A 17809-nucleotide genomic window follows, 5' to 3' on the forward strand; every position below is an offset into this window, starting at 1 on the left:
GAGGGGACATAGAGGGGAGGACCCAGCACATACAATGGAAGAAATGTAAAGTGCATTGGCTCCTTTGGACCCCATCTATACCCATCGTACTAATGTGTCCCCAATATCCCTTACGGATGCTAGAGAAAAGACAGTTTGTCCATCAAGTTTAACTTATTTGTGGTCACCTACGCTCTATTATTTTTAGTACTAATTTTGTCTGTTGCTAATGTCGGTCGTTGTGTTTCTTCTTTTTTTTTTAAACTATAGTGCATGACTATGCACCATAATCCTGTATATCCTTATCCATTAGGAATTTATCTAGACTGTTCTTAAAAGTGTTGACTGAGTCCACCGTTACTACTCTCTAAGGCAGGGAATTCCAAACACGTACTGTACTCACTGTGAAAAAAACTTTTTGCCTCTGTGTATGAAATCTCCTCTCCTGTAACCTAAGCGGGTGACCACGTGTCCTCTGTGTTGATCTTACCAAAAACAGATCCCCCGCAAACTCTGTGTATTGTCCCTTTACATATAAATAAAATGTTGATCATGTCCCCTCGTAGTCTCCTCTTTTACAGTCTAAACATGCCTAGCCTTGCAAACCTTTCCTCATATTCCAGCGTCTCCATCCCCTTAATTAGTTTGGTCACCCGCCTCTGAACCTTTTGTAGTTCCAAGATATCATTTTTGTATTATGGTGCCCAAAATTGTTCAAAGTATTCAAGATGTGGCCTCACTAGTGATTTATATAATGGGAGTATAACACTTTCATCACTTGCATCAATTCCCCGCTTTATGCATGCTAATACCTTGTTAGTCTTCTTTGCTGCAATACTACTTTGGGTACTGCTGCTTAGTTTGCTATCTATGTAAACACCTAAGTCTTTTTCCAGTACAAAATCCCCTAATTTAACCTCATTTAATATGTAGGTGTTATTTTTGTTCTTGCTACCAAAGTGCATTACCTTACACTTGTCTGTTTTGAAGCTCATTCTCCATTTTGCTGCTTATGCTTCCAGTTTAACTAAGTCGTTCTGAAGAGACTCAGCATCCCCCTCTGTATTTATAACCTTACACAATTTGGTATTGTCTGCAAAAATTGACACCATGCTCTCTAGATCTACTGCTAGATCATTAATGAAAATATTGAACAATAGTGGTCCAAGTACAGACCCTTGTGGCACACTACTTAGTACTTCAGTACAATTTGAAAAAGTTCCATTTACTACAGCGTGCTGCTTCCTATTATGTAACCAATTTCTGACCCAAGTGCATATTTTGCTCCCTAGCCCTAGTTCTTGTAACTTATAGGTAAGTCTCATGTGCGGTACTGTGTCGAAAGCTTTAGCAAAGTCTAAAAAGATTACATCCACCACCTTACCCTAACACAGGTTTGCACTAACTGTTTCATAAAAGCCAAGCAAGTTTGTTTGACGTGATCTATCCTTCACAAATCCATGTTGGTTCCTATTTATTGTCTTCAAGGAACTTTTCTATATACTATCCTTTAGAATACCTTCCAGTACTTTCCCCACTATGGATGTAAAACAAACTCGTCTATAATTACCTGGTTCAGCTTTACTTCCCTTTTTGAATATCGGCACAACTTCCACTATACGCCAGTCTTTGGGAACCATGCCTGATGTAAGTGAGTCATTGAAGGTCAAAAATAGCGGTCTTGCTTGTTCAGCGTGAAGCTCCATGAGAACCCTTGGGTGAATTCTGTCGGGACCAGGTGACTTATTAATCTTTTTTTTTTTTTAACCGGTCACAGACTACCTCCTCACTTAAACAAGCACTTTGCAGTAAGACATTATCTTTGTTGAGATTGTGTGTTAATCCCTTCATCTGGTCCTCTCTTGTAATTTAATAAATCCATTATGTCATTATTGTGTTTGATTAAGACTCCCAGCTTGTCCTTTAAAGGGCCTATACTCTACTTCTTTAACATTTTGCTGTTGATATATTTAAAAAAAAATTGGGGGTTTGATTTGCTTTCCTTTGCTACTAGCTTTTCAGTTTCTACTTTAGCAGCTCTTATTTCTTTTTTGCATATTTTATTACAATCATTATAGTGTGGAATGACACCGCATTCCCATCTGATTTTTTTTTTTAATGCTTGCCCATAAGTTCCTTAATCTTTTTGTTAAGCCACATTGGTTTGGAATTTTTAATCCTTTGTTTGCTGCCCATGGGAATAAATTTGCAAGAAATATTATCGAGCAGTGATTTTAATACCTCACATTTCTCTGTAGTATTTTTTCCTCGAAACAAAATTTCCCATTTAATTTCTCTTAAAGCTTCCCTCATCATGTCAAAGTTGGCTTTGCTAAAGTTTAGAGTCCTAGTTGAGCAAATATAAGACTGCTTCTGAAAACTGATATTGAATGTGACCATATTGTGGTCACTGTTTCCCATGGGCTCCCCTACTATAAAATTTGATATAAATTCCTCATTGTTAGTTAATACCACATCTAAGATTGCATTGTACCTAGTTGGTTCCTCGATTAGATGAAGTAAGTAGTTATCATTTAGTGTGTTTAAAAAAATGAATCGTTTGTCCAATTTATCTTCAGATAGTTAAAATCTCCCATCACTATTACGTCTCCTACTCCTGCTGCTTTATTTATTTGCTGCAGTAACATTTCCACATCAGACACATTAATACCAGGCGGCTTGTAGCATAGCCCCAATACTATCTTTTTTGTTCCCTTTTGCCAGCATGCAATTTCTACCCATAACATCTCAACAGTATTTATAGTCCCCTCATAAATATCTTCCCGTATAACAGGTTTTAAAAATGGCTTTACGTAAAGACATACCCCTCCACCCTGTTTATTTAATCTGTCTCTCCTGAACAGCGTTTAACCCTCTAGATGTACTGTCCAATCATGAGATTCGTCCAAGTTTCAGTAATGCCTATAATATACAGTTTGATTGCTGCAAGGACTTGTAGTTCCCCCTTTTTACCTGTAAGGCTTCTAGCATTTACATACATACAATTAAGATAAGTATTTCCCCTTGTGCTAGGGACATCATTTCTATATGCAGTAATGATGACCCATAATTGTTGTTAGTGTTTTGACATTAACTTTGGTAATATCCTTGTTAGTACCCATGTTAATACCCTTGCCCTTGCCAGCTGCTCTTTCCCTCCCACCTTCTCCAACCCCATTTAGTTCTACATATCTTCATCTCAAGATGACTGGGTTCATCTTCATCCGTGGGCTGAATTTTGTCACAACAACCAGCATCACTCTTCATCTTCATCCACGCCTTTTCATGCCAACTATGGGTTCCATCACAAAATCCCTGAATTCCAGCAGCTTCCAGCAATGTCAGTACCTGCTGTTGATCTCACTCTGCGACAGTTCGCCAGAACTTGGAAGAATATCTGTTCAGCTCTTTTAAAAGCATCCGCCAGGTACAAAATATTCTCTGACAAGAAGCATAAAGCAGTTCCTGCTCTCAAACCAGGGGATTGAGTTTGGCTCCCTATGAAAAATCTGAGAATGTGAAGTTTGCGCCCTGATATATCAGGCATTTTTAAATTGAGCAAGTCGTCAACCCTGTGGCCTACAAACTCAAGTTGCCTCCATTTTTGAAAATTCCCAGGACATTCCATATTTCACTCCTCAAGCCGGTGGTCCTGAATCAATTTCATTCAGCACTTCCCAAAGCACCCAAGGTCCAGACTCAACGTGGCATAGAGTATGAAGTGGCAAAGATTCTGGACTCACGCTTTCGGTATGGTCATCTCCAATATCTGATCGATTGGAAAGGTTACGGGACAGAAGAACAATCCTGGATGAATGCTTCCGATGTCCATGCCAGTGGCGTAACTACTGCCCCCGCAGCCCTCGCGGTGGCTTGGGGGCACAGGGCTGTGGGGGCGCCACTGATTTAGCGCAGATTGACATGCGGACGAGCGTCCGCATGTCAATCTGCGGTCTCCTTCCCTCCGCTGCTGTAAGGAGGGACTCGGAGGGCACAGCGCGCGCCTCTCCTGTGTCCCTCCTGCGTCTCCGGCGGGTCTAATAAATGAAGTGGCATTCGTGAGCTCTGATTGGCTCACGAACCGGCACTTCCTTTAACAGACCCGCTGGAGACGCAGGAGGGACACAGGAGAGGCACGCGCTGTGCCCTCCGTGTCCCTCCATCACAAAATGGGGGGAGCAATGGGGGAGCATATGCGGCACAGGTGGAGGGGGACTTATGTGGCACTGAGGGGGCATATGTGGCACTGGGGAGGGGTATATGTGTACCTGGCACATGGGGGGGAAGGGGGCTGTATTTGGCACTGGGGGCATGTGAGTACCTGGCACTGTGGGGGAGTATCTGGCACTGGGGGAATTTTTTGGCTTGGGGGAGAAAAATTTCTAGTTATGTCACTGGTCAATGCTCTAAGGTTGGTTCATGCTTTCCACACAAAGTTTCCCCGTAAGCCTAAGAGGTGTCCTGGTGCCACCCCTAAAGGGGGGTTTGTCATGATCTGGGTAACTAAGCACAATTACTTACCATCCAAGTGCTTTCTCAGACTGTCCTTGCGCTCCAAGCCTGCATTTCACCTGCGCTGTCTGCATGCAGCGCACTGCACGGCATCTCCACAGTCTCTCCTCAGTGATCCCGGTGACGCTATGACAGCTACCCAGCATGCCCCTCCTGTCCTTGTGTAAGGTGTCTCTTGCTCTCCATGGCCTCTGCCTCCATTACTGTAAGTCTCAGCATGCTGTTTACAAACAGACTTTTTCCTCCAGATCCAAACATGGGTTCAGCCATGTCTGGGTTAATCACATGACTTTCCAAAGCCAATCCACTGCACACAGTATTCTTTCTGATTGCTTAGCTAATCCCTGCCTCCCAGCAAGTATAAGAATCCTGAACCAAGGCTTCCTGTTGTCAGTGCTATTGTTGTCTAACCCATTGTTGGATGTCTCTGCATTCTGTGGTTGTTCCTGCTTGCTGTCTTCAGGTATTCCAGTTCTTGTGACCTTGCTCTACTTAAAGAGACCTGCACCAGTTTTCATCCTGCGGTGCCGCCTGACATTGTCTACAGTTACTAGCGGTGTTCCCACAATGTCTATAGTTACCAGAAGTGTTCCCACATTGCCTCCAGTTACCATCGGTGTCTCAACAATGACCTCTGCTACCCTTGGTGTCCCCATCGAGTTCTTATCATATGTGCCAGTTTCACTGAGCATCCTCGGCAGTACTCCTGCTCTCAGCCTACCTTGGTGCTCTGCCATCGGCTCCCACTTCTATTGTGTCATCTTCTGGTCAGTATCGGTTTAACTCCTCAGTGCAGTGGTTAGCTGTTTACATCTAAGGACTATACTATCACAGTTTCTTCCAAGACTGTGCCATATTGATATCGTACTATACCAAAGAGCATATTTGCTACTACCGTATTTGCGGAACCGTGCTGCTATGATAACACTGTGAATTTTAACTGCTGAGTATTGAGCCTTTAATCAACTGCCATTGTGATAATCTAAACTGTGTGCATAATAAAGAACTTAAATTTTTACTCCTTTGTTGTTTTGGTCACACCTTCGGGCTCCTGTGCTAAGGGTACCCTGTATGTCTAGGAATCCCATTCTGCCACCCAGGTTTACTTACACGTCAGTCCCTATGCCTGAGGCTTCCCCAGTTCAGCCTCAACCCTCAGGCATGACAGTTACCTTATACTGCACAGGACTATACTGAATTTTCTATAGTGCATTGCTGTTATTAATCTGGAACATTATCATGCATGGACTAGCAGTATTTTCCATATATATTTATCAAGAGGCCCAGACCATGCACTCTCTAATGGTTAGGCAAACCAATGTGGGGGCTGACCACACCCCCTCTGCAGACTGGCCCCACACCTAAGCATGGGCCCCTACTACAGCATTTCCCCGTTGGGTCCTTTATGCCCCTGTGCCCCCACTAACAGAAGCACATTTTCTGCCCAATATGATCTAGCCACTTTCTCACCACAAGATGCCATTAACCCTAGTAGTGGAAAGGAGCTAGCCAGCTCTCAATAGGCAGGTGTTAAAGGGACAGCTGTGCAGGCAGGTAGATTGATAAGACTTAAGGAGCTAGTGCCGTGTGTCATTCTTGTACTGTGTAATATTTCTGTATTGTATCTATAGAGTAAATTTATAAGCATTACTTGTAGGTTACAGGTTGCTACCGTATGTTAGGTCAGTAAGTAGAGGGATTTGGTTGTTGTTATTATGGTAGCAGTGGTTTTCTTGTCATATTTACAGGGATTTTTGAGAGCATGGATTGGAGAAGTTTAGCCATGGTAAGAACCTATTTGTTTTTTCCTTTCTATCTTTTTTCCTTCTAGTAGGACAGTGGGCCGTTCAACCATGGTGCAAGGTCAAGTCTTCATCTTGTGTATGAGTACCCAATGGGTGAAATTTGAAATCTGAGGTCAAAAGTGCCAGTCTGCTACCCATATGGCCTGAAGGTGAGAAGGTGCAAAGCCAGTTAGGCCACAAGACTACTCATGCACAGCAGCAGGCAACCCTCATAATGCCCCTCTTACAGATGTTTTGGTTGTTTACAAGAGACATACACATGATTTTTTTGGGGGAAAAATAGCTGGTATTCTAGAAGTGTTAAAAAATGATGTCTCTGCAGGTGCTGATATTGCAGATGACTCAAACTACTGTATGAACAGCCCAGTTACTTAAACAGTGGTTATTGAAAGGTAGCAAATAAAGCCTTAATCACTCTGAAATCTACACTGCTGATGCTGGAACAGCTTCATATCAGATAGTAACCAGATAGCAACCAGATATTTAATAGAAGCTATGATTGTATGCTGATTGCAGGTATTGGGGCAGGATGCTGGAGCAGCTTAATGCAGGAAATGACTAGAGTTTCCCAGAGTACAGTGGGAGAGTTCTGTCTCCCATCCAGTGCTGTAACTAGACATTTTAGTGCTGTGTGCAAGAAACAGCATCGGCGCTCCCCCCTCCCCCCCCCCCCTTATACAATACAGGGCCAGTGCGCACCCTAGGTGTGCACAAAAAATGTAGGGCGTGGCTTCATGGGGAAGGGGCATGGCCACAGAGCTACCTTTTACACATTACAGCAGGTAGAGTCCCCTTATACACATTACGGTAGCCGGCAGGCAGATCTCCCTTTTACACATCATGGCAGGCAGAGTCCCCCTTTTATATATTATGCAGATAGAGTCCCCTTAGACACAGTACAGCAGGTAAAGTCCCCTTTCACACACTAGGCAGCAGAGTCCCCCTTTTTTACACATTATGGCAGTAGAGTCCCTCTTTTTTACACATTATGGCAGCAAAGCCCTATAAATAAATCTATCTATCTATCTATCTATCTATCTATCTATCTATCTATCTATCTATCTATCTATCTATCTATCTATCTATCTATCTATCTATCCTTGTGTGTGTGTGTGTGTGTGTATATATATATATATATATATATATGTGTATATATAGATATGTGTATATACTGTGTATATGTGTGTGTATATATATATATATATATATATATATATGTGTATATATTGTATATATATATATATATATGTGTGTATATATATACGTTGCAATGTAGCTTGGCACTCCGGACTCACAAAAGTTCAAATTAGGGGTGCCCTCCTAATCAAATGCATAATTACCAATGTCTTTACTTGAAAGAACGAGGCGGCACTCCCAAATATTTCAAAAAAGCGTGATGTATTCAATCAAAACAGCATCATAATGTCAACGTTTCAAAGCCTGCAGGCTTTTTCATCAGGACGTGAACAGTGCATAGAAAGAAGCATATATATATATATACATACAGTATATATAACTGTGGGCCAGACATAAGTTATGATGGAGGAGGGGCTCACCACAGCCAGTCCCTGTGTCTATATGGACAGTGGGGATGGGGTCTGCGGGCTTCTGTTGGGCTTTGTATGTCCCCCACAGACTCATGTCTGGCGCCAGCAGGAGGCTGGGCAATAGCATTGCTGGGCTGGCTGGGCTCCATAGAGTGCATTGCGATGGGGACAGGGAGAAGTGCCCGGCGCAGCAAAGGTTCCCCGTCATGCTTGGCACCACAGGGAGGGACCGGACCAAGTGACTGGGTAAGGGAGTGGGAGCCGGAGAGGTGGTGGGAAAGGTTGGTGCGGCCAGCCATTTTTTTTTGTGTTGACAGGCAACTTTAAAAAATATAAAAAGGCACTGTCCCTAATCCACGGGGCCCTCTGTCCTTGGGGACCTATACGTTTATCCCCATTAACACCCCCTCCCTGTCACTGGGGCCTGCTCCTCGCAGGTCTTAGGAGTCCGGACAGAGGGAGGGGGCGGAGCGTGCAGGCGTACTTTGGGTCCATATCTTATTATACACTGTATGTATTAAAATAAAAAAAAATAGCAAAAGAGATTTGAATGTTCCAGTGGCACAGAGGCAGTATTATACTTAAACTTACTAACTGACCTTTCATACTTAAGTAGCCAGACAATATACACATTAAGAGCATCTATGATAATTTATGTTCTGAGAGTGTTGAAATGTATCTTAACTTTAAGGAAACTAGGTATTTCTTGTGGGGTAACTGTAAGAAAGCATACCCGCTGTGCATATATCTTATGCACTGGGAGCCTAATTCAGATCTGATCACTGGGCAGCGATTTTTGCTGTCCTGCGATCAGAGAGTCACCGCCTACAGGGGGAGGGTATTTGAGCTTTGCAAGTGTGTGAACTCATGTGTAGAATAGCTGCACAAACTGATTTTGTGCAGTCTCTGAGCAGCCCAGGACTTACTCAGCTGCTGTGATCACTTCAGCCTGTCCGGGACCAGATTTGACGTCAGACACGCTCCCTGAAAATGCTGCCACCCACAAACGCCCTCTTTCTGTCAATCTCCTTGCGATCGCCCATGCGATTGCTTTTTTTTGCACTGTCCCTTCACTATGCACCAATGTCCGGTGCAGTTGCCCGACGCGCCTGCGAATTGTGGTGCATATGCATGCGCAGTTTGGACCTGATCACAAGCTGTGAGAAAACGCAGCCTAGAGATCAGTTATGAATAACCCCCAAGGTTCCAGGGAGGTCTGCCCTGCATTCTAATGTGTTGCTGCACATGTGACTACAGCAAGACTGTGGGGTCTATTCATAAAGCAATGAAATGAGTGGAGAAGTGTGCCATTGGTGAAGCTATCTATGGCAACCAATCAGCTGCTCTAAATAGTTTTATAGTATGCATGGGCAACTTCTCCACTGGCTCACTTCTCCTTTCTTTTCACTGCTTGATGACTAGACCTCTATGTGACAACGGACATGATGTATACAAAAGCCTCCCACTGTGCTCCAAGGGCTCCCAGTGATTACCTGCATGAAGCTCTTCCAGCATCCTGCACCTATACCTGCAATTAGCATACACTCACCGTCTGGTGAGCTGTATAGAACCCCACTATGCTGAAACTTTGACCCATAAGAACCAGTGTGTATACAACAGTGACTATTAGAGATGAGCGGGTTCGGATCCCCCGAACTTCATGCTCCGAGTCCGGATCAGAGTCCGGCTGGGGTTTTCCCACCAGATTCGGAAACCAGAACGAGGCAAAACGTCATCATCCTGCTGTTGAAATCTCGTGAGATCTGGACTTTGTATATTTTGCGCCTCCCGCCCCGCCATCTTCACTCCAGTCCTGGAGAGTGTAGCGAGAGGACATGTCTCCTCAGTGTCTGTACGGGAAAGTGGCATGGCCTGTGGGGTGGCAACCTGCTCTTTTGTATCATTCCGGTGGTGCTGACTTGTGCTGCATGAGCCCAGTGGTGGTGTTTTGAGCTGCATCAGTCCAGTCACAGTGGTGGTGTCCTGTGCTGCCATAAGTCCAGTGCTGCTGTATAAGTCCTGTCCACTGGTGCTGTCTTGGTCTGCATCAGTCCAGTGGTGGTGTCCTGTGCTGCCATAAGTCCAGTGCTGCTATATAAGTCCAGTCCAGTGGTGCTGTCTTGTGCTGCATCAGTCCAGTGGTGGTGTCCTGTGCTGCCAGAAGTCCAGTGGTGCTGTCTTGTGCTGCATCAGTCCAGTGGTGGTGTCCTGTGCTGTCATAAGTCCAGTGGTGGTGTCCTGTGCTGGCATAAGTCCAGTGGTTCTGCTGTATAAGTCCAGTCTAGTGGTGCTGCCATATAAGTCCAGTCCAGTGGTGCTGCCATATAAGTCCAGCGGTACAGCTGTAATAAGTCCAGCGGTACTGCCGTATAAGTCCAGGGATACTGTCGAATAAGTCCAGCGGTACTGCCGTATAACTCCAGCGGTACTGCCGTATAAATCCAGTGGTGCTTTCCTGTGCTGTATATTATTTACTCCAAATAAAGGGGTTATTAATATTTAATCCAAATAATCTTTACAGGGTTTGCCTTGTGTGGTGTAGGTGTACGCTCTCCTGTGCTGCATATTATTATAATAACTCCAAATAAAAGGGTTATTATTATCCAAATAATTTTTACAGGGTTTGGCCTGTGTGGTGTAGGGGTATGCTCTCCTACGCTGCATATTATTATAATAACTCCAAATAAAAGGGTTATTATCCAAATAATTTTTACAGGCTTTGCCGTGTGTGTGGTTTAGGGGTACACTCTTCTGTGCTGCATATTATTATAATTACTCCAAATAAAAGGGTTATTATCCAAATAATTTTTGACAGGGTGTGCCCTGTGTGGTGTAGGGGTACGCTCTCCTGTGCCATTATATAACTCCAGAAAGATAATGGAGAACAAAAATTTGGAGGATTAAATAGGGAACGATCAAGAACCACTTCCTCCTAGTGCTTAAGATGCTTACACTAGTCATGACATAGATGATGAAATGCCATCAACGTCGTCTGCCAAGGCCGATGCCCAATGTCATAGTAGAGGGCATGTAAAATCCAAAAAGCCAAAGTTCAGTAAAATGAACCAAAAAAATAAATTTAAATCGTCCGAGGAGAAACGTAAACTTGCCAATATGCCATTTACAACATGGAGTGGCAAGGAACGGCTAAGGCCCTGGCCTATGTTCATGACTAGTTGTTCAGCTTCACATGACAATGGAAGTCTTCATTCTCCCGTTGGAAAAATTAAAAGAGTTAAGCTGGCAAAAGCACAGCAAAGAACTGTGCATTCTAAGATGATATCACAAATCCCCAAGGAGAGTCCAAGTATGTCAGCGGTTGTGATGCCTGACATTACCAACACTGGACGGGAAGAGGTGGCTCCTTCAACCATTTGCACGCCCTCTGCATGCACTGGAAGGAGCACCCACAGTCCAGTTTTTGATATTCAAATTGAAGATGTCACTGTTGAAGTACACCAGGATGAGGATAAGGGTTTTGCTGGCGCTGAGGATGAAGTTGACAAGGAAGATTCTGATTGTGATGTGGTTTGTTTAAATGAGGCACCTGGGGGGACAGTTGTTGTCCATGGGATGAATGAGCCCATTGTCATGCCTGGGGAAAATACCAAAAAAAGCCACCTCTTCGGTGTGGAATTATTTCTCCACAAATCCGGACAACAGGTGTCAAGCCATCTGTTGCCTTTGTCAATCCATAATAAATAGGTGTAAGGACGTTAACCATCTTGGAACATCCTCCCTTATACGTCACCTGCTATGCATTCATCATAAGTTATTGTCAGGTTCAGAAACTTTGGGTAATAGTGTAAGCAGTCCATTGACACCTAAATGATGTGGTTTTGTTTGTTTGAATATTATTTCTCTGTGAGGATGAGAATGTAAACACTGAAGGGGGGGGGGGGGGGGTTCTGAGGATGAGGACGTCATCTTGCCACTGTAGAGCCAGTTTGTGCAAGGAGAGATTAATTGCTTCTTTTTTGGTGGTACCACTGGATTTATACGGCAGTGCCACTGGACTTATACTGCATTATTACTGGAATTATACAGCAGTATCACTGGAATTATACGGCAGTATCACTTAAATTATATGCAGTACCACTGGATTTACACGGCAGTACCACTGGACTGGATTTATACGGCAGTACCACTGGAATTATCCGGAAGTATCACTTGATTTATGCGGCAGTGCCACTGGACTTATACGGCAGTACCACTGGACATATATGGCAGTATCACTAGAATTATATGGCAGTACCACTGGACATATACAGCAGTATCACTGGACTTATACGGCAGTATCACTGGACTGGATTTATACGCCAGTACCACTGGATTTATACGGCAGTACCACTGGACTTATACAGCAGTACCACTGGACATATACTGCAGTATCATTGGAATTATACAGCAGTATCACTGGAATTATACGACAGTACCACTTGAATTATATGCAGTACCACTGGATTTTTACAGCAGTACCACTGGACTGGATTTATACAGCAGTATCACTGGACATATATGCCAGTACCACTGGAATTATATGAAAGTATCACTGGAATTATATGGCAGTACCACTGGACTTATACGGCAGTGCCACTGGACAGGATTTATATGGCAGTATCACTGGACTTATACGCCAATACCACTGTACTTATACACCATTACCACTGGAATTATACGGCAGTATCACTGGACTTATACGGCAGTATCACTTGAATTATACGTCAGTATCATTGGAATAATATGGCAATACCGCTGGACATATACGGCAGTATCACTGGAATTATATGGCAGTACCACTGGACATGTACGACAGTATCACTGGAATTATATGGCAGCACCACGGGACATATACGTCACTATCACTGGAATCATACGGCAGTATCACTGGACTGGATTTATACACCAGTACCACTGGATTTATCCGGCAGTACCACTGGACTTATACGTCAGTATCTCTGGAATTATATGGCAGTACCACTGGACATATATGGCAGTATCACTGGACTTATACAGCAGTATCACTGGATTATATATATACACCAGTACCACTGGATTTACATGCCAGTACCACTGGACATATACGGCAGTATCACTGGAATTATATGGCAGTATCACTGGACTGGATTTATACACCAGTACCACTGGATTTATCCGGCAGTACCACTGGACTTATACGTCAGTATCTCTGGAATTATATGGCAGTACCACTGGACATATATGGCAGTATCACTGGACTTATACAGCAGTATCACTGGACTATATATATACACCAGTACCACTGGATTTACATGCCAGTACCACTGGACATATACGGCAGTATCACTGGAATTATATGGCAGTACCACTGGACATATACGGCAGTATCACTGGACTTATACATCAGTATCACTGGATTGGATTTATTTGCCAGTACCACTGTATTTTTATGGCAGTACCACTGCATTTATACAGCAGTACCACAGGACATATACTGCAGTACTACTGAAATTATACAGCAGTATCACTGGAATTATACGGCAGTTCCACTTGAATTATATGCAGTACCACTGGATTTATACGGCAGTACCACTAGACTGGATTTACAGTATATGGCAGTATCACTGGACTTATACGCCAGTACCACTGGAATTATAGGGAAGTATCACTGGATTTATACGGCAGTATCACTGGAACTATACATCAGTATCACTGGCATTATAAGGCAGTACCACTGGACATATATGGCAGAACCACTGGACTTATATGGCAGTATCACTGGACTGGATTTCTACGGCAGTACCACTGGACTTACACGGCAGTATCACTGGACATATTCAACAGTAACACTGGACTGGATTTATATGGCTGTACCACTAGATGTATATGGCAGTACTACTGGATTTATATGGCAGTATCTCTGTACATTTTCAGCAGTATTACTGGACTGGATTTATACACCAGTACCACTGGATTTATACGCCAGTACCACTGGACTTATTTGGTAGTACCACTGGACATATACGGCAGTATTACTGAAATTATATGGCAGTACCACTGGACATAGACGGCAGTATCACTGGACTTATATGGCAATACCACTTGACTGGAATTATATGCCAGTACCACTGGATTTATACACCAGTACCACTGGACATATATGGCAGTATCACTGGAATTATATGGCAGTACCACTGGACTTATATGTCAGTATCTCTGGAATTATATGGCAGTACCACTGGACATATATGGCAGTATCAATGGACTTATACAGCAGTATCACTGCACTATATATATACCAGTACCACTGGATTTACACGCCAGTACTACTGGACATATACGGCAGTATCACTGGAATTATATGGCAGTACCACTGGACATATACAGCAGTATCACTGGATTTATACATCAGTATCACTGGATTTGATTTATATGCCAGTACCACTGTATTTTTACGGCAGTACCACTGCATTTATACGGCAGTACCACTGGACATATACTGCAGTACTACTGGAATTATACAGCAGTGTCACTGGAATTATACGGCAGTTCCACTTGAATTATATGCAGTACCACTGGATTTATATGGCAGTACCACTGGACTGGATTTATATGGCAGTATCACTGGACTTATACGCCAGTACCACTGGAATTATACGAAAGTATCACTGGATTTATATAGCAGTACCACTGCACTTTTACGGCAGTACCACTTTACTGGATTTATAAGCAGTATCACAGGAATTATACGGTAGTACCACTGGATTTATACGGCAGTACCACTGGACTGGATTTATATGGCAGTATCACTGGACTTATACGCCAGTACCACTGGAATTATACGGAAGTATCACTGGATTTATACAGCAGTACCACTGGACTTATACGGCAGTACCACTGGACTGGATTTATAATCAGTATCACAGGAATTATACAGTAGTATCACTGTAATTATACGGCAGTACCACTGGACTTACATGGCAGTACAACTGTACTGGATTTAAATGGCAGTATCACTGGATTTATATGCCAGTACCACTGTACTTATACACCATTACTGCTGGAATTATATGGCAGTATCACTGGAATTATACAGCAGCATCACTTGAATTATATGTCAGTATCACTGGCATTATATGGCAGTACCACTGGACATATATGGCAGTACCACTGGACATATACGGCAGAACCACTGGACTTATATGGCAGTATCACTAGACTGGATTTATATGGCAGTACCACTGGACTTACACGGCAGTATCACTGGACATATACAACAGTATCACTGGACTGGATTTATATGGCTGTACCACTAGATTTATATGGCAGTACTACTGGATTTATAGGGCAGTATCTCTGTACATTTACAGCAGTATTACTGGACTGGATTTATACACCAGTACCACTGGACTTATTCGGTAGTACCACTGGACATATATGGCAGTATTACTGGAATTATATGGCAATACCACTGGACATAGATGGCAGTATCACTGGATTTATATGGCAATACCACTGGACTGGAATTATACGCCAGTACCACTGGATTTATACACCAGTACCACTGGACATATATGGCAGTATCACTGGAATTATATGGCAGTATCATGGGACATATATGGCAGTATCACTGGACTTATATTGCAGTATCACTGGACTTGATTTATAAGCCAGTACGAATGGATTTATACGGCAGTACCACTGGACTTATACGGCAGTACCACTGGATATATACGGCAGTTTCACTGGAATTATATGGCAGTACCACTGGACATATACAGCAGTTTCACTGTAATTATATGCAGTATCACTGGACTTTTATGTCACTATCACTGGACAGGATTTATACGCCAGTACCACTGGATTTATACAGCAGTACCGCTGGATTTATATGACAGTACCACTGGACATATACTGCAGTATCACTGGAATTATACAGCATTACCACTGGACTTATACGGCAGTGCCACTGGACTTGATTTATACGGCAGTATTACTGGACTTATACATTAGTACCACTGGAATTATATGGCAGTATCACTGGAATTATACAGCACTACCACTGGACTTTTATGGCATTACCACTGAACTGGATTAATACGGCAGTATCACTGGAATTATATGGCAGTATCACAGGAATAATACGGCACAACCACTGGACTTGATTTATACGGCAGTAATACTGGACGTATACACCAGTACCACTGGAATTATACGGCAGTATCACTGGAAATATAAAGCAGTATCACTGGAATTATATTATACGGCAGTACCACTGGACTGGATTTATAAGGCAGTATCACTGGACTTATATACAGCAGTACCACTGGACTGGATTTTTACGGCAGTACCACTGGACTTATACGGCAGTATCACTGGACTGGATTTATACGCCAGTACCACTGGATTTTTATGGCAGTACCCCTGGACATATACGGCAGTATCACTGGAATTATATGTCAGTACCACTGGACATATACGGCATTATCACTGGACTTATACGGCAGTAATGCTGGACATATATGGCAGTACTACTGGGTTATACAGCAGCACAGGGACACCACTACTGAAATGATGCAGGACAACACAGCACCACTGCAATGGACTGGACTTATACAGCAGCACTGGACATATGGCAGCAGAAGACACCACCACTGTGACTGGACTGATGCAGCACAAGACACTACCACTGTACTGATGCAGGACAACACAGCACCACTGCACTGGACTTATACAGCTACACTGGACATATGGCAGTAGAGTACACTACCACTGTGACTGGACTGATGCAGCATAAGACACTACACTGGACTGAGTAGCACAAGACAGCACTGGAATTGCCTCCCCACTTTCCCTCCCGCACAGACACTGAGGATGGAGACACGTCCTCTCGCTACACTCTCCAATGTCGGAGTGAAAATGGCGGCGACGCACAGCTCCTTATATGGAATCCAAAACACGTGAGAATCCAACAGCGGGATGATGACGTTTTGCCTCATTCTGGTTTCCGAGTCAGTCAGGAAAACCCGAGCCGGGGTCGGATCTGGGCTCAGGTAGTGAAGTCCAGTAGGGTTCGGTTCTCAGGAAACCAAACCTGCTCATATCTAGTCTTTATATGAATTTGCTATTAGAAATAATTTTCACTATTTACATGCTAATTGGATATATATGATTCTAACATATGTGTATAAAGCCTGTTTTATGTATGTTGTGCACAATATGGGGTGGGGGATAAAGTAATAGAGTATGGGAACCAGGCAGTGTGGGACTTCGTCCAAGTTCTCACATATTTTTAAAGCACCAATCCATTTCACATCAAAACCAACCCTCCATGGACTCTTTTGCACATGTGCAGTAGAATGCAAGATGGAAGTCCCCTGCAACTTCCAGAAAGTACCATTGATGTAATTTCTAATTTCTATAGGTTAGGGATGACCTTTGGTGGTTACCATTGATGGTTAACATAAATGGTATAAATCTATCTGTAAGGAAACCATTAATGGTATAATACACAAATGGTCATCCCAGCTTTTCTATTTACTTGGCTGCAGTCCAATCAGAGTGTTGGAGCAGGGCTTAGTGGGTGTCAGTGGCAGAGCTATGCTCCATGTCCCAGCACCTTGTAGAAAAAAAAAACATTGGTGGGTTTATACCACTGATGGAGGGAAACCATCTGGTTCTCTCCCATTGATAGTAAAAGTATTCACCATCAGGTATAAAACATCAATGATTTTGAATCATCCATGTTCGATGGCCAACCCTAATTCATTTCCAAAGTTTATATAGAAATTAGCAAAGTCCCCACGAAACATAACCCTCTATATTGTACATATTGCATGTATTATTTGTGTGAAATGTATTAATCCAGTATGCGTACCTACCAACTTTGCAGACATCAGAAGAGATACCTTGATGTGCCCTTAAAGAGAGAAAATTCTCAGTGAGAGGGGGTGGACCCTTATGGTGATCCTGGTTGTGTTACATTAG

Source organism: Pseudophryne corroboree, chromosome 3, assembly GCF_028390025.1.
Source record: "Pseudophryne corroboree isolate aPseCor3 chromosome 3, aPseCor3.hap2, whole genome shotgun sequence".
NCBI classification, from domain to species: Eukaryota; Metazoa; Chordata; class Amphibia; order Anura; family Myobatrachidae; genus Pseudophryne; species Pseudophryne corroboree.